This window comes from Contarinia nasturtii, unplaced genomic scaffold (genome assembly GCF_009176525.2).
Source record: "Contarinia nasturtii isolate CC-2019 unplaced genomic scaffold, AAFC_CNas_1.1 Cnas_scaffold_2806, whole genome shotgun sequence".
NCBI classification, from domain to species: Eukaryota; Metazoa; Arthropoda; class Insecta; order Diptera; family Cecidomyiidae; genus Contarinia; species Contarinia nasturtii.
Window position 1 is genome coordinate 145,213 of NW_022200123.1, and position 20,067 is coordinate 165,279.

Below are 20,067 nucleotides of genomic sequence, written 5' to 3' on the forward strand. Positions count from 1 at the left end.
TCAACTTGAAATTTTGTTTCGCCTGGGATAGTGCTGGGTGCTGCGTTGACATAATTTTCTTAGCGCATTTCCATCATTCTTTATTTACGTGTGGGTGTTATTGTTTCCGTTTATTACTTGAAAAGCACAGCAAAACACGAAAGAAGAGAGAGAACGGTTGGGAAAGAGGAGAGATTTTAACACCACAGCTTACGCAAGAGCTGTAGCTCCAAAAAGCTTAGCTAAAGTGTTAAATATGCTCATGCGATAAACAAATGCCGCACCAACATAATTACATCATTCATATGCTGCAGTGTGTGTACTGCACAAATGATAACATACAACAAGTGTGCTTTGTTTAAGTTTGTCGCAGCCTTTTGCGTAGATAGATGGATATTTAAAGCAAACGAAATTAAGGAAAAACCAATGTGAAAAGCAAAGACAAAAGCGCGTGTGTTTGTGTCATGTGCAATTGGCTTCGTTTGAAATCATTTGCATAAATATTGCGGCAATATACATACCACATGGGCAAATGTAGATCCATATGCAGCAGCTCGCACACAAACTATTTTCATCAGTTGTGTCAACAACGATGCGATGCCAAGAAAAACAACAATTCGGATACAATTTTCATACTAACACGAAATCTACCTCCCCGCCCTCTCCTTCTCGATGCCACACTATCTTCGAGAATTTATTCCATGTGCAATTGTTTACAAACACACACACATATATATATTTAAACGCATTTCATTTCGGATCGTCACTTCGAAAAGACGCATTTAGTTTTGGATTTGCACAGACAACGGATTTTCCCATTGTATTTATTTTTCTCTTTTGTTCAAGTCATTCGCAAATCTTTTATTTATCTTAAATATTCCGAAGCTTTTTCTTTAGTTTTGCATTGTTTAACGAAAGACTTACAACCCACGAACGCAAACAATCCGGTGTGTTTCGTTAATTTATGTTGAATAATTTGGGTGAATTTCCTTGATTTTTTGGTTCCCATCTCCCCCCGGCCATCATCCACATATCATTCGTGTACAGACACCTGGCTTCGAGGCAAGTGTGTTTATGTTTTAATGAAAAGCCTTGACACAAAATAAAAAAAGGAAACTTTCCCATAAAGCCCATCAGCAAATTTTGAGGTTTTGTTAATTCAAACCGTTTTCATTTTATTTTAGAGAATGACCTGGCATCTGGACCTTTGTACAGAAAATATATTAGATCTTTAGAATACAATACACTTTCTTCACAATATTGTAATAGTACAACATTCATTGGGATTCTATCAGTCTGCAAATATGATATCGAGCGATGAGAAATGCTTCAAAACACAAATTATATGTTTTCTCTACAGCTTTATTTGACTTGAGCTACGGATCGAATACACATAACGACACGTTCATTGCCATTAAAATGCATAGGCATAGTCGTCGTCGTCAGACAAATTGCTGCCAGCAAAATTTGACTACGTACATAGTTTTTGTGACGTCTCGTCGAATGAATGAGCCATGTCGCCGAAGTAACTGAAACCATTTTCAAAATGTGTGTTAGTGCGTTTGCTGTTGATTCATCGCAAATTTTGTGGCTAAATTTACGCAAAGCCAAAGGATGATTTGCATGATTAAGGCGTTTGTTCACACCAAAAAAACAACAGCAAATAAACCTAACGATTAACCTGTTTTCAATGTGGAATCCATTAACAATAGAATAAATGTACATCGAAACAAAAGTCTCTCTCCGGATCGAATGATTGTTATACCGTACAATATTTCGAATATTCTCTGGGCTTATTATGTATTCTCAAAATTCACCCATATCCAAACACAGCAGACACATAAAGGTAAAACGATTTTGCTACGATATGGTTTATCATAAAGAGTCTTTATCGTTAACGAGATGTATACTGTATATTTGTTTGAATTACCTTTGAAAGTCGCTGTTCTATTTGAATTTTGTCCATTCAGCCATATTCCCTATTTGCAACACATCTTGTCATAATATCAGATATATCTATGCTTCGATATTCGTGTCAGATGAACATGAAGTGCTCAAGCCGAGCATTACCCGACTACGAAAGTTTTGATAAGCTCAGTAAGATTCATTGGTGTGTGCAATTGCATACATGGATATTAGGGTGGATGACTTTTTCGAAAAAATTTAAGTATCAAAGCCTACAGCCCAGAGTAGTTGTATAAGCATGAGCTGATTCCAAAACAGCCATTTTTTGATGGGGTTATATGTCATATAGGATGGCGACTTGAGCGAGAGTGAAGAGAACTTTTTCAAAAAATATCGCAAAAAATGTGATTTTTAGAAATAACAATTTTGGTTGGTTTTTTACATTTCTACGCTCAAATTGATCTTATTTCATCAATTAAGACCATTTTAGTCTTTATAAACCTTCAAAGGGCCAAATTATACAGATTTACTAATCCAGGTAACATCTTTTAAAAATCGTTAAAAACCAGCAAAATTAATAACTTACACTAGTCAACCAATTTGATTTTTTAGTAATGACCATACTCGTTTAAAGCCAATACGACTTCAGTAACGGGTATAAGAACAATTTACAATTCGTGTACACTCGGCACATCATCGCTGCTTTACGGAATATCAGCCGTAGAGTTTACTGCGAACTGTCGTGCATCTAATGCATCACAAAAGTTCGCACAAAAGAGAATGAAAAATGTACATATGTACATGGCTACTTGATGTTTTTTGACCATGTCGCAGTGAATTCTACTGCTGATATTCGCCTAAGTAGCGAAGATGTTCCGAGTGTACACGAATCGTTAATCCTTATAATACGGGTTACTAAAGTCATGCTCAATTAGATCCCAGCACGTCGGAGTTTTTTTTAAATACCGGTTGAAAGAAATGGTCAATATTGACCAAAGATAGTATGAGATAAATCAATACTGAAGTCACATTACGGATAATATTTTCAATTCCTAAACTGCTTTGTAATGCTGAAGTCCATAGCAATCCAATGCCATAATAAACACTTGAAACGATCTCGTGGTATAAAAATTATGGTGGTGTATATTCAAAACTTCGACTAAAAAGACCAATTTCTTCATTTTTCTTCATATCCGATATATTTTTGAATGGTGATTTTATTGCCAAATTTACCCTCCTACCGTTAAAAGGAATCAATGTATATAAATTTAACGCCATATAGTTCAACCCCGTGATTACAATCAAGCTCTTTGTTTGTTTCAGTACAAGGATAAAAAATCCAAAAGGCCACATTGAAACACTATCAGAAAACCTCTTTTAGATTTCGAATCATCACAAAACGTTGAAAATCTTCAGGAATTTCTCCAAATATATGATCTTGGTACATTTTGAGTCATTCCAATGAAAATAGAGGATTCCTCTAGAACAAACTTTTCATTTTTGATTTAATATTGACAATTTTATTTCAACCGGTAAATACCGGTTTTTAAATAAAGAAAACTTGGACGTGCAGACCCCAGAACGAAGGAAAATTCACAGTACAGAAAACGCACAGTAATCAGCATGGCTCAGTAATCTGACACAGCCCTATCAAGCTATGATATCCGTTGCTATGGTCGTTACTCGAATTTTTTGACTATTGAAATTATTTAAATTTCCTGGTTTTTAACGATTTTTAAAAGGATTAGTAAATCTGTATAATTTGGCCCTTTGAAGGTTTATAAAGACTAAAATGGTCTTAATTGATGAAATAAGATCAATTTGAGCGTAGAAATGTAAAAAACCAACCAAAATTGTTATTTCTAAAAATCAAATTTTTTGCGATATTTTTTGAAAAAGTTCTCTTCACTCTCGTTCAAGTCGCCACACTATATGACATATAACCCCATCAAAAAATGGCTGTTTTGGAATCAGCTCATGCTTATACAACTACTCTGGGCTGTAAGGCCAAATCGAGAAAAATTCATCCACCCTAATGGATATGTTTATTCAATGACGGAAAGTTTGTCGTTTAAAGTATTATCAATAATATTGCTGACGATAATTTTTTTTTCTCTTGTCAAGAAATACCGAAACACAAGAAGTTTAGATAACATTGGAATTCTCATGAATTGCCAGGTTGAAATTGGATCACATATTGTGATTGACATCGGATAGAATATGTTTATTGTCATGCTTTGTAACAAAGCTACTTTGTGAAATGTTATCATTTAAATAAAAGTGATGCAAATCTCGAAAAATCCATGTTGCTTTGTGAATTTTTTTAAGAAAATTCATGTACGAGTATAATGCGAATGACACATAGACAGACCACATAGCGCAATGCATTTCCATATTGGAGTAAAAAGCATATAATTATATGTATGGCTGATAATGGCACGTGCAGCGGTGAATGAATCGTGCTTTTACTGTCATTTCACTATTTCACTCTGGGTACCGATTCATTTCAGTTTTTTCATTGTTTGATTTGCATAGTTTGCTATTCGATTTGATGAGTTTGTAAAGCACGCACACATTTACAGCGATTATATGAATGCCTCGAGTATTCTTTCGTTTTATACTTCAATGCAAACACATTTTGTCATTACACATAGTTCAATCTTAAGCACAAAATATTATTTACGCTTGACTTATCTTTACAATGTACACGAGTTGAAATTTACCAAAAGCGTTCACATATGATGCCGTGCCAGTGCCCATGTTTCACATCGAAAAAGCACTCGGTTCATTCACTTACCTGAATTTCATATATTTTTTCTGCATCATGTGTGTGTATGCCTGTGTTTAGAGTATTTATACAGAACAAGTACAAAGAAATTATGATTGTATTCCGTGAGTGCTGCGAATAATATTATTAAAATTTGAAATGCCCGGCTGCGTTTTTTTCTTCTTCTCCCTTGCATAAAATGTTGTAACAGAATGTTTCGCATGTTGTATGTGAATACATGAATGTATGGAAAATTTTCGTCGTATTTGACGTAGTACAATGAGAACTAAAGTAACCAAATGAAGAATGGAAGCTCTCACGTAAATGTGTCGCTAGTGAATTGCTGATGACGGAAGAACACGTGCACGTTTTCCTCTTGGCGCTAAAACATCCAGTGAACACGTATGAAGATTAGATTTTGACAATGAAATCTGCGTGTACAAGACGAAAAAAAGGAGTCGCGCAAAAATGACACTAGAAATATTCAGAGAGGTAGACATGAAGCATGAGAATGGCAAAACAACAAAAATAGAAAATCGAGAGCGAGAGGAAGAAAGAAAATGGAACGTCAATTGTGTCTATGGAAAACCTTAAATTCGAATATACTGGCATTTATTCCATTTAATTTGAAATCATTTCAAGAAAGCGTTTTGAATATTCGATTCAAGCGAATCGGATGCAGGCAAGGGGAATGAATACGAGCGCAAATGTGGGCACCGCCGACACCATCTCGTTTCATGTGAACATGAGCATCGTTCGATGCATATATTCCATTAATGAGATGAAAAAAGGTGTGTATGCGATGTGCTTTTCGTTTTAAATGCCAAATACACGCTTTTAACCCTTTTATTGGCACAATCTTGGCACGCATATGAATGGTGTTGCGTGTGTGTATGTGTGAATCACTTGTACTCAACACCGTCTTCCGTGCTGTTACTTTTTGATGAATTCCACGAATAACGCAAAGATTAAATACGATAAGCTGTACGCATACATGAAAAGTACAAAAGTTGATTGAAGATCGTGCGCAAATGCTCGACACATGGTTGTCAAGTTTTTCCACAGCATCTCGTACGAACACCGAACAATTCGATGCCGATTCGTTTGACGAAGAACTGAAAATTCAAATGAATCGAGACGATGGTGTTCACAGCTCTAAATAGTAAGACAATGATAGTTTGATTTAAGTGAGGGTGGAAAATAAGTGCCATGTTCGTGCAATAAATTTATAGTTTGATTCAGCACAATGTGCGAGCAATGGAATCAGATTTTTGTCATCTGCTTATTTGAAAATTCGTCTTGCAATTGAATGCTGAATCAAAGTTTGTGATGCGTGCGTATATGATAAGTTTGTCGAATGAGATAAGAAAAAGTAATCATTTTGAATGAAAAACTCGATACCAACTGTTGTCAAACTGACATTGTGCCGCGATGAAGAAAGTGTGAGCATCAAGACAATTGGCTTGCACATGTGGACGAATTTTGACGAGATGTATCTTTGAAATTCATCTTGAAATGACAACCAGAAATTCCATACTATTTTTACATGTCGATTGTTCAAGAAAATCCAATGAAATTACGTCAAGACAATGTCAAAACTATAAATTTGGTCACAATCACTCAAACGCTGCATGTGTATTAATTCAAAACTGTAATAGAAATGTGTCGAGGGTTTTATGAATGTAACGCGCGCTTACCTGTGACTGACTTTTATTACATCAACGATACACTCTACAACCGTATACTTGAACACTTAAATAGCAACGTTTTCTAGCCAAAAAAAAACCAGTCAAACCCTTAATCCCAATGGCTTCTCACGAAATCTACCTTTACGACATATGTGTGGCGTCATTTCTCTGCACTTTCCAAACAATACACTTATATGCATTTATCGCCATATCCAAGAGCGCACACATACTCTCATCCTAAATTGTATCGAAACATTTTACATTCGCTGCTTGTTATTTCCTACTTTGTTTCACTATTTCAAGAGGGGATCAATATATATCGTACGACATTAACGAGAATGTGACTTCATTGTGTCTCATATAGAGAGAGAGAGAGCGTGTATGTGGGCGACAGGGAGTGATGAGGGATAAGGACCGTTCATGAACTTTTTTATTTTATTGAGAATACCAATAAAATAAACATTATTACATTTTATCATTGCTTACAACATAGTAAAAGTTATGCGAGCCAAATTGATGGACGCATAAGAGTAAAATTAATGAATAACCATGTGCAATGGAAACGACGGTACTTCATCAAATTGCTATAGTCAAATTTAACCCCGGAATGAATGAATTTATGCCATTGAATATATACTCTCATCCCCGAAATAATTTCGTTATGAATATTTAATTTTATTTGTGCTCCAGTGTTATTTTTATGTCATTCGGCTGGTGAATTCATGTCAAAACAAAAGAATTACGGATTGTAATATAGCATTTGGACGTGCTACGATTGAAGCAACGTGATACACAGCTCTATGTTTGGAATAATTCACCATTTCAATGACAACAAATGATAAAATGCAATAAAAAAAAACAAAGAGAAATAGAATAAACGGAAATATGAATAAATATATACATTTTTTTTTATTTCTTTATGTCTTTTACATGCACAACATCAGGCTCAGCCAACAATCAAATAACTCACGTTTTCACAAAACAATTTACCTATTTGCATATTTCGCTGTTTTTTTTTATTGGCGAATATATTGTATTATTTGCTTGTTGATTGCATTGTCTAGTGTACGGAATAAAAGTGTATCAGTGGCTTCTATTTTAAGAAGTGAAATAAAAAAGCAACGGCACATGAAATATTTTCAAATTTACAATTCATTATGACAGAAAAATATACACTGTGTACGATGTACGTTGAGGGTAGGGTAAATGTTCGCGAACATAAAATAAAGCCAATTGTTGAAGTAGATTAAGAGCAAGAGAGAGAGGGAAAAAAGTGATAATAAACCTGCTTGAAACCAGAGAGACAATGGTCAAATGTAATGCTCATCAAAAATTGAAACAAAGAGAAAAAAAGAGAAATGTATAATATAAAAGAGATTATCATGGGCAAGTGAACAATATTTGAAATCCAATTTGTTTGAAACTGTGACACAGATGCACACAACTTTTTAACTTCATTCGGGGGTAAAATGTCAAAATGAATGAATGAAAATACGGTGTGTCACGCAAAGTGAAAAGAATGCTCACAAATAATGTGAAGCAGCGCGGGGAAAAAGAAATTGTGCAGATCATGGCAACAAATGCAATGTTGAGCAGTAAACAAGTGTAAAGTCGAGCGAAATTATGACAAAAAATATAAAAATAACAACTGTTATCCGTAAACGTTCGCATAAAAATGGATTGTGAACACAAACGGAATCAAAGAAATGGCAAAAGAAACGTGAAGAGAAAGAGAGCCAGAATTTATTTGTTTCATGAGAGCAAAAGATAGGTTGGGCAAATAAAAAGCGACGAAGAAGGAAAGAAAAAACCAACGGATTTGCTTTGTGAAATTTTACGATGAATTTCATTTTGTTTGGGGCAATCGGCAGCCCAAACGAAATGAATATTTATGTACTTTTGTTTTTGTATTTTCAAATGCTTTCTGTTGTTCAAGTTTTTTTTCTATGGTGGTTCTGTTTTCTTTCTACAAAGATACAATGTAATGAGCACAGAATGATGCTTATTTATTTATCGGATGAAATTTTGCACAACGTTTTCATTTTATGCCTTGTTTGTTTGTGTGTGTGTGTGTGTGTGATTTCTTGTATCTCAATTATGGGCATTTTATAAGAGACAGCGCGACCTGCACAATATAATTTCTTTTTGTGTTAATGATTCAACCTTCTATTTATGAAAGATGGCATTGGGTATAATATTTTTTCTGTCTCAAAATAGTTATTTTATCTTAGTGTCTCTTTTGGAGCACATTCTTTTCTTTTTAAACGAGTTAATTTGGGTAGTGTTACAGCCAAATGCTATATGACGTACGCATTGGCTTCCGGTTGTTTGTTGTTGATGTGCACGATATATGCACGCATTCACCTTGTTTGCTCCGTTTCCTTCCGTTGTTCTGGCTGCTATTGTTGTCACACAATGCATTATGTACATTGTACGGTCTTGTGGTTGCAGCCGTACGACTTTTTCCAATTTCAACACAAAATCCTTTGAGCATACGTTGTGTGTATGTTATCGCTGCAAAAGAAAAAAATTCACATAGACACATTACGTGTTGTGCCACGAAAATGTTGTCGTTATGAGAACAAGCCACAGCTCACAAATTAGATGAAGATAGATTAGGTAGTAACAAGCGAAGCGAATTAAATAAGCGCTTCATGGCCATGGCATGGATTTTAAAGCGCAAACACATGCACCACGGTGCTGAGATTTTTCACTTTCATAAAGCAAATTCCAAACTTTTGCTACTGCATGCATGTCTGTATGGTAAACAAGAATTTTTGTTTTTTTTTTTTGCTTTCTATTTAAACGATGTGAAATTCTAGTTTATTCATAATATTTCAATTATGAACAAAAAAATGGGAAAAATAAGTTTTATGTGTCTGGAAACACAATGCTATCGGTATGAATAAACAGTTTGTATTTTTACCTTTTTTGGAATTTAACTAGCTCAAAAACTAAGGTATATGGCACAATGGCACACAAAAACCGCCAGATCCAAACTATTTTTTTAAATAAAGAGCGGTTCAAATTTGAACGGATGTTTTAAGTAGACACGTTGATGGTCTGAGGCCTTCCAACCACGAACGATTAATATGTTACATTTTACACGTTACCTTTGACCCAAGAGAGGGACACATAGTCAGCACTCACCCAGTTAACAAACCATTTCTCATTTCTCTTCGGTTGAAAGCTTACATTGGTTGCTTGGATTTTTTTTGTAATCTTTAATAATCCAAATGGAGCTGTTCTCTCAGTAGCACAGATTGTGTGCAACCGGTTGGTTCAACCATACGAATGATATAAATAAAATGTATTGATCGTTTGAATACATTAACTCCGTGATACGTGATATTTATTAACGTAAAGTTGGCAGAATTCGATTATCCGCTTTAAAAAGTTTAACATTTTGTTGAGCATACATTAAAAAGACTGTAACAATTTATTAATCTTCGAATACCTGAAATGAAAAATGCTCATTATTTCACTCGCATGAAGTTTTTAATGAAATAGTCGGACGATAACTTTATCAGTTTGGACATTTTTTGCATGCGGTCCTTTCAACTGAGTATGTAAAAATCAAGGAAATTTCTTTATTTTTTATTTTTTTCATCAAAAATGGTGTTAACGCTAAAGTTTTTTTGGTGCGTTCATTATAATACTTGCAATATTTTTCGAAACTGGAAGTTTCTTCCAAATCAACTCTTTAACAATGAGAAAAGACTTTTTCAGGAGAAAAAAAAAGTTGTACAGCAAATGCGATCGATATTGACAAACAAAATGGAAATGATATATCCGTTGCCTCGGAACAAAATAACATTGCTAACTCAATTTGCAGAGAGCGTACAACAAAAATGAAGGAACAAAAACTTGATGGAAAAGTCAAACATCAGCAAATGGAATATTCGATTCGTTTGTTTCTGTTCGAATATTCTTTTATTCAATAAACATGAATGGGCGATGGAAATTGTTTGGGTGTTTGTGTTGGAAATTTTTCAGTGGCAAAAGTGGTGTATGATTTACCTGAAATTCAAGATAAAAATTCGATCGAATGACGACGATTGAACAATACAGAGAGGAATACGATGCGAATGAATCGATACATTTCTTTTTCGTCTACAATTCTTTCTCTGTTTGCTTATGCATATGAGCAACATGGAGTCGTCATCGTTTCCTATATTCTAATTTTATTTGCTCACATTTTTTTTTGTTAGATAATATCAATTCGCCTCATGTGCCGTTTTTTTTTCGCACGCGGAAAAGAACAAACGGAATGCATAAGCTCATCAAACGTGAGACAACGTTTTAAGAATTCCATCTTTTGACATGAAAGCAAACAGAATTTGTGTTCGCAAATGAAAATGGATTGAAGTGCATGCTTAAACTTTTGAACACTTTTCTTTCTCTATTGTTTGTTCATTGAACATTTCCAGCGCAAAAGAAACGGAATACGCGTTTTTTTGTTTGCTTGTTTTACGAATGATATTCCATGAAGCAAGATAAATTGATAGAACGATTTTTTTTATCCGTCAAATCTACACGAATATACTTTTCTGAAATTGGATCGGATGTTGATTCGTGATATCTTTTAAGAATATTTAATATTTTCTTTTAAATGTATTAATATTTTGAATGTTTGTTGTTAAACCAAACTCATTCATTCTTTTATGAAAATGTGCGGTGCCTGTTTTTATGCACTCGCTTCATTTTAAATTGTATTATAAATACAATACCTTCAAATTGAAACCTTCAATCTAAGCTCAAGACGAGCATCGATAACGAAATCAAAAAAAGGTTTATTCCAGGTTCATGGCCAAAGACTAAATGCTATTTTTCGGTTTTAAAACCCAATGAACACAAATAGGGTTATACGGCGACGTTTCGGATATTGGTTTCACTTGAAAACGTCCATTGTGTCGCTTATTTGATTTCAAAGCATTAAATTTGATTGAAATCTCTGGTCAATGTGAGTGTCTGTATTGTTTTTACCAATTTCGATCAATATCAACAGGACATTGGACGAGCATTAAAAAATGCCGTTCAATGTTTAGACATTGTGAATGTATTCGCCAATTTTCCATGAAATTAAATCACTTATATGGTTGAATGGGCATTTTTACGGATGAGATAAAATGCAAACATCGCATGTGCTCGGCAATTCAAGGCGAATATCACATCTTAAAACGATTTTGTATTTCGATGCGTCCCTCATCCATTTCGATGCTATCCTTTATCATGTCATATCGTATGTCTGGCAAATCCATGGCGATTATGGCAGTTAAAATGAACATAGGCTTTTGTTTTGCTAAACGATACTCATCGAATTTCACTCACGCTGCACATAGCACAACCAATTGCGATAATGATGTGAAAACGAGCAGAAAACTAAAAACAAACAAACCAGTGACTGGTACTTATACGCAGCTATAGCGAAGGGAAAAAAACATGTCATACTATTTTTCATGGAAAATGAGTTCAATCCAAAGTATTAGGCAAATAATGTGTGTCCGACATTCGGTAGTGAAGACTATTGGCATGTTATCTATATAGATATTGATCTAAGAATATTTAATGCGTTCGTTTGATTCAGAGATTACAAATGATTCCGATTGGCCGATTTTTCCATCTCTTTTCCAATCTAATTTAAATGGGTTCTTCGCTGGCCCATGAAAATTCGTGCATTTTGTTGCGGAACATTTGTTGTTTTTTCGTCTCTATATCCATTTCATTCTCGGCATAATTTCATGTTTGCATGACGAAGATTCTCAAAATATGCTATCAAATATTTGGTGCTCATCACAAACATTCATTTTATTTTGGCATTCGAATTTGGATAAATAAATCCAAATGAATGCAAAAAAGATGAATGGACATCATGATGTATTGAAGCATGAGTATTTGAAAGAAAAGACAAATGCTTGTTTCGAATTCGATGTTCACATTTGTCTTAGTTATATCATGTTAAATGCTAGCGCTTCATATACACTATTTACATTCGTTTTCCGGAAAAGATGCAAATGGTCAAATTTAACTGAAGCCGTTTTCCGTTTTAGTCTTGACGTCGATCAAACACATTTTGTAGAACACTGACTCCATTAAATGATTGACGGAATTATCGAAATGGAAATGGCCAAATTTTCATGCGAATGCCTTTCACCACCATACATTCACTCAAAATTGATCACATGTGCAAATATTTTTCCAATCCGCCACATACACGTGCTCCAATTACTTTGTGGCCCATTTTACGATGCCATACTTGGATGCCAATGTCTCATTTCATATGTTCATACCAAGTTCTTGTGTCTGTTTAAGATATAGTTGATGATGTTCTGATGAAAATAAATCCGAAGAAAGTTTAATTCATTTTATGTATTATATGCGGGCAAGCGAAAGAGGGAGAGAGAGGGAGAGAAAAGAGTGAAAATTGGGTGAAAATGCTATGAATCACTATCAATCTATCCTTCATGTTCGAAAAAATTTACGGAACTTGAGTGTGAAAGTCAGTCGTTGAAATATTAAATCCAGAAAGGAATAAGTGCGATAAAATGGCCAACATATACGAAGATGCTGCATGTTTAAGCATCTGTTACGAGATAATTTTTTTCCACTTTATTTACATGAATCGATGAGTCAGAAGGCAAGGATTCGACGATAAAAAACACAGCGAAAGATAAAAATGATGTGACGAGCGCGCACTCACGTCGACCGTATAACTGAGTTAAAGGTTCATTTATTTCAGTTATGTGGCCGTCACACACACACGCGCCATGAATCCGATCGTGTTTCATGAACTCATTTTTCCTATTTAATTCCAAATGTTTGTCCTCCACTCGAAATGTATAATTTCATGTCTAAGTTTCGGTCTCTCAATGCCACAAACATACACATATATTGTCAGTCGATTTCAATCGAAATAAACGGTGTATATACGGTGTTTATCACAAATGTGCAGAAAATTTCTAGGTGAAATAGAATGTGAGCATTTTAAGTGTTGCCAACCGACATATTCACTTTAAAGAGGTGTTTAATGTTTAGGACCGAACCATTAACCGCAAAGTAATGTTATCGCACTAAAATACGGCTCAAAAAATAATCTATTCTCGCAGCAGCTAGAATAGCTATACTCACTCAATCTCACTCTTCTCTCTCACACACACTCTTTAGGTATGCGTGTCGCCCATGAAATAAATAAAACCGATGTTGCAATAAAAAGAAATGCAAAACCAAAGCATAAAATACGGTCGCCGAAATCGAAATCGATTCACATTCATATTAATGAATTTGCAAATCCAAACGCAAAGCAGAGAGAATTTAGCTGTTAGCAATTTTGGATATAGGGAGATTATGTAATGTTTAGTTACGTGACACGAAATACGCTTTTGTACGCGTGTCAAATTAAAGTTGGTCAGATCCGTGGCGGAAATTAGTAGTTTGAAGGATCAACCAGAACGCGCATTATTTATTGAAAATATGTGAACCAAGTCCAACGAACGCAATCATCAAATCAAATATCATTTCGCATTAGCATATACGTTTTGTGTAAGCTTTGAATGAGCAGGTGCGCCACAATGAACACAAACACACACATACATTGCGAGCAGAATACCACATTTGTGTGTATGCTCTTATTTATTTTTCATATCGAATGCGGTTGCTATCAGGTTCGTTTCACCGTTTCAATGCAACAATACACAATATCGGCAATGCAATCTGACCTGATCCAAGCCCAAAAATAGACATAAAATGAAATATTTTCGTACGCTTTATATTCAATGGTGACTGTAAAATGCGACGAACCATCAACCCAATATAACTGGTGAGATATACAAAATATCACCATAAAACCGAACCGTGCCTCCTGTTCGGTTTGCAACGCATAAATGAATAAAAGTCGAAGTAAATGTCTAATTTACACCATTTTCAAAACGATGTGTGTAATTCTCTCGGTGAGAATATTTGAATGACATACGTCGTCCCAAAAATGACCAAATTTCGATTATATTTTTGATGACAATCAAAATAGGAAAACGAACAGACACATACGTTACCAAACTAACCATCCAACATGGTAATCAAATCAAGAAACTATTTTCGCTTTTCTTCTCAATTTGGCATGATTTGAACCCTCCAATTCGTCACATATAACTACACATCATTTGTGTCGCTCTGGTGCGCGTGTAATATTTAAGTCAAAGCACACCAGAGCACGGCACACAACAAAGCGTTACGAATGGACGAACAAAAGAAAAACAAAAGAATCACTTTGAATTTCATTATTAATACAAATATTGATATTGAAGTGGATGTCATACAATATACGTATATGCTATGCGTCTAACGTCTGCAAAGATACCATCACACAATCGTATAATATAATGAACGCGCCAAAAACACATTTCCAATGTATATATATATGTATAATAAATCGTTTTGACAATCCATTGTGCGCGACTTTATTTTTACAACTTTCGATGCTCTCTCTCTCTCTCTCTCTCTCTCTCTCTCTGCTCATCGCAATCGAACGACCACAATATATACAGTGAACAGAATATCATGTGATGTTTGGTGGTTTCAAGATTTCGAAAATGGCAAAAAGATGCGTGATATGTGAACTTTTAATATATATTGAAGTAAACACATTGACTTAACCCTACACACAATATGTACTAAATGTACGCAAACAGTATACATATTCGCATGGTACGAAAGACATTTTGTCCAATAAAATATGTGCACATTGTATGTGACGGTTAAATACGTGCCTGAAATGGGTTTCTATTTTTCGGTTTCATTTTATGATGAAAATTGCAAACACTTTCCTCTCTTGCACGCTCTCTCTTCATTCGCTGAGACACAGTATGGCACAGCACGCTAACACATCGACGTTCATTGAATGGATATTGATATGGTCGGAACACTATATGTTAAAACAAGACTATTGCAAACTATTTTCCCCATGCCGAATCATTTTGCACATTTTAACAACGGCTGCTATAAGACAGTGGAACGACGAATGAAACAAAACTTTTCGTTTCACGGTGTATAATACGAGGAAATACGTTTATTGCAATTCATATAAATTCAGATACTTTTCAACATTTATACGTGGGTTAAGTGAATTGTCCTTTTGTCTTTCTTTATTATTATCATTTTCGAAATGAATTCGAAACAAAGTTGAAAATAACGATTTTGTACCGAGAAAAACACACAACAGAGACATGGTTAGGTGGTGCAATCCGAAGTGAAACGAGGAAATGAAGAAAAATTAATGCGATAATATTTTATGTGAATCTGGTTTTGGCTTTTGGCTTAAATTCTCTGACTTTTTATTGAACATGTATTCAACGGTTTACAGGATTCGTGGACACACACACACACACATACAAAACAAAAACAATAAACAAACAAACGATGTTTCGCAAGCGAGCATGTCTGACATGGGTGAAATTGAGTCAGTCAAAAGATAGAGAATAGTGCGCGCACAACTGGATATTTGTGAGTGAAATTACTTTTGGTGTCATTTAAAATCGTTGCCAAGAAAAACAACCATTGAGAAAACGGAAATGGATGTTTTGATGTTGATGTCATGTCGTTTTTAATTATAAAAATTCCATAACGAAGAATTTCAATGATAAAACCATAATTGCATCGAAGCATTTCGATCTTTTTTGATTATTTCATTGTTTGTGTTGGCTTTTGACATCTGCTGTGAGTCATCGCTGCTGTTTCTTTTATTGAATTGAGATGTTCATAGTACGAAATAAAAATAGTAGATACAAGAATGAAATGGCAAGAACAGTGTACATGAGATCGAGTGCAAAAGAAAGAAAATTAAAAAAAGACATAAAATACTGACTGAAAGTGCATGTAAAGAAAACGGATGTGCATGCAAGTCAACACGAGAATGGTAGCGGTAGTAACGTGTCATCAATATCTGTTACACATATTTCATAAATCTTTTGTTCGTTGTAGAATTGAGTGTGCGTTGATCATAAGTGCACAAGATGATTATATGGCATTGAAAGGAATGAAAGCTCCTATATAAATATCCGCATAATAGAATTATGCTTGGAATATGGGCCCAGCGCATACATAAGCACAAAAGCACAAAGCGTACATAATGCGAACGGCTTAAGTGGCAAAGAAAAAGTGGCGATATCGATAGTGTTGGAAAATGTGAAAAGAAAACACTCAATGGGTGAAAATTAATTTATCGCTTTCGGTGCTATTGAACTTTTCTTTAATTTATTGTGAATTGTTTAATGTGTGCGCGCTTGCTGCCCCGCTTATGTTGTTGAGCGCATTGTGTGCGGTTGCTAAAGTGAGATGCAGCAACATTGTATGCTATAATAAAATAAAGTTTTCTTTTTACGCAAAATCGATGATCAAATATTGTGGCTGGCATTGCTGAGGGCTCAGCTCTTGTATTATTTTCATTGGTGTTCTTGTTGTTGTCATCGTCGTCTGTTTTCTTGGGACAAAGATAAATTATATCCGTACATAATTTTGATCGGTTTGGGGTTCTATATATAAAATATATTTGATCCAAAAACCCGGCACACATTTTAATGGAAACATTGTCTCGATGCCACACATAGATATGACATTATACATCCGAACAAAATTGGCATCATATCACTATCAATATCTATATGATATCCAACCATATCTGTGTATCCAAACTATCAACGAACATAAGAAAGGCCAAATGATAGAATTACATAAAGCAAATAAACGCTTCATTATGCTATACAGTCAGTGGATGGTCAAGATACCAATCATAAATACATACAACACACATATACACGCATATAAACAGCATTTAGATTGGGGAACCGTAAATATTTTTGATGTCCAAGTTTATGCGCCATTGATAGGAATGGGAACATGACGAGTACGTTTGGGAGCTCAAAATGGAATATATAATCGATTTGAATCTAATACGTAAAATGTCTATAGTCTTCTTGCTCTTTACTCTTTGCCTCAGTATATGCATTGCCACATGAAATATTTCTGCTATTTGCCGTACATACAAAAAAAGATTGACTCCATTTTTTCGCACTTGCTCATTTTGGTTTCTTCGTTTGCTTTCCAGTCACACTTCGTTTCAGACTAATGCGATTCATTTTGTCTTTGTCGGTTGGACGAAATTGACATTTGGCTCTCCGTTTTTTTCTTTTTGCGCCTTGCCAACGAACGTGTTGCACTCACGTGTTCTAGGCGAAAAAAAAAAACGAAGCAAAAGTGTAAATGAAAATGCTTTTTCGATTGAAAATTATTTTTTTTCGTATTGTGGTTTTCACTGCGACGCAAAAAAAAGTCCATCACAGAAAATGGCATTTTTCGCAAAGAAACGAAAAGTATTAACAGACTTTCAGATCAGAATCGATGAGAAAAAACGTCGTCGCATATTCTGCGGCTTTGCCATGGTCACTGGCTTTAATGTCCAAATGGATTCGCTTCCCCATACGGTTCAATCAGTTTGCAAACGAATATGTTCGTTAAAAAAGTTTTTTATTCGTTCACTTTTTGGAAGCAACTGAAACCGTACTAAATGGAAATGTTTAAAATTCCGGAAATTAAATGGTTGTCGTCGGAGAGTGTTCTCACAAGACGTATTGGCATGCTCATGATATATGGCAACCGCTCCTCGTGCAATCAATATACATTATGTCACTTTTCAATTGAACATTTTTAACTGACTTTTTTACTTCTTTCCCACTTTGCCATTGTGCATTGAGATGGTTGCGGTTATGTACACAGTATCCAAAAATATTCGTAAGTGAATTCGATCAATTCCACCGTGTGCACACATACCCTCGAAACTGGAAATTGATCGAATGAAAAGAACCGCATCGAATTGAAATACTTATATGAAGTTTCTAATTGAATTCGATGATTTAATTAAAATCATTCTTGCATCTATCGACAACACACACGCACACACACACATCCAAGTGAGCGAGTGCATTCTATCGTAACGAAACTTGGCAAATCGATTGAATCGAATTGATGCAACTATGATTCAGACTCCAATATAAAACTCATCAAATTGTACCATGGGAATGGCATTGATTGCAAATCGATGTATAAAATTGACATTTAGTATAGTTTTGGAGTGTAAATTAGCTAATTAGATTTCGATTATAGCAATTATGTGCGCTTATTACACTGATTTAATTATGAATATTATGAGTCAATCGGAAATCTCTTAATCTCGATAATATTTTGATGGTTGTTGAACTTTGAGATATTGTGGCACAATAAAAACACTGGAAATTTACCAAAAATCGTATTGAAAATGCCAACCGATAAATAATTCTGCAAATAAAATGGTCGCACATCAAATCAACGGCATCGAAAGTGAGTTGTGCGTCATCAAACGCCGGATTTATAATTCAATAGATTCACTCGATTCTTGGGAGATGCACGCATCGAATCAAATTTCACGAATATACAAATAACGTTCACCGACCGCCATGAAATCGGATTACTTGTGAATCAAAAGGAATTTTGGTTGGTTTACGCTGGAAATCGCAATCTGCGATTAATTATACAGTACGTTTGTGCTTTATTTCCAGCATTTTCATTCAGTTTTTATTGAGAACAATAAACGAAATCCTTTGTTATTGACATTTGCATTGTTATCCATGAGGTGAATTCTGTTTGTAATTCCATGTTTTCTTGATTTTGTGCTCGAATCGTCTTCTTGGATTAGTTTTACGAAAGTGTATTTAACATCACTTACTGACACAAAGGCGGTGCCATGCTCATGCTGTTCTCGCATTTATAGGAATATTATGTTATTGTATTCATATGTAATTCATTTCATTTTATTTGACTATACGCCGAATAATGCTTGAACATGAAAGAGATTCAGTGTTCACGCATGAACATTGAACAGATTACATACTAACTGCGTTTACATTTGTTTCGTTCGCTTTGCGTGTGAAATGCAAGCTTCTGCTATGTACGCACCGCATGGGCGCACATACACGGACACCATGGTTGAGTTGTACTTTTTTATGTTGCTCATAAAGGCATAAACACATACTTATATTGATGGGTAATTGTTGAGCACATGATGCTGCACATCGCATCAACTCAAAGCATATGAAAACGCATACCAACTTCTTCTATATACATTTATTAAATAATCCAACCTAGATATTTTATGATAGCTTACTACGTTCGATCATCAATACGGTTTGACGTATGATTGTGTGTGTACGTGATAATTCAATTTTTGTTAGGTATTCGGACATCTAGGCAGCCAATTTTTAGATTACTTTTCGCCATCATATTTCGAACGGTTTTTTCTTCATCGGAACGTCACCACGACACTTTCATTTCATTTTTATGGTTCATTTCCACTGACAAATGCATTGAACTGTTCCGATTGCGGACATTCTTTACTCCAACGGTGACGTTATTCCGTGTGATTTGATGCTTTTTCTCCGCAGATCCATATTATTGCTATCACGTTGTCAACACCTTGGCACACGATCGATTTTATTATTGGCACGATTTTACATAAGACGTGCGCTTTTCCTTTTTCCATTCGATTGATGGATTTTTGACGGTAGCGTCACCATTCACCTAGGGGCAGAGCAGTACTAGAATAATAATTTTCGTTTAAAGTAATTCTATGTTGTGAGTAGTAATCCATATTAATCCGCAGTAATACACACTTGTGTAAATTCTAACAGCAGTGCAATGACGTTTCAT

The 20,067-nt window shown here is 34.9% G+C and overlaps 1 protein-coding gene across 3 annotated transcripts in view; it reads left to right on the forward strand.

The window, feature by feature from the left end:
• Positions 1-20,067, forward strand: part of LOC116349125 (neuroligin-4, Y-linked) — a 183,251-nt gene that overhangs the window by 17,372 nt on the left and 145,812 nt on the right. The gene's annotated exons all lie outside the window — the stretch shown is intronic.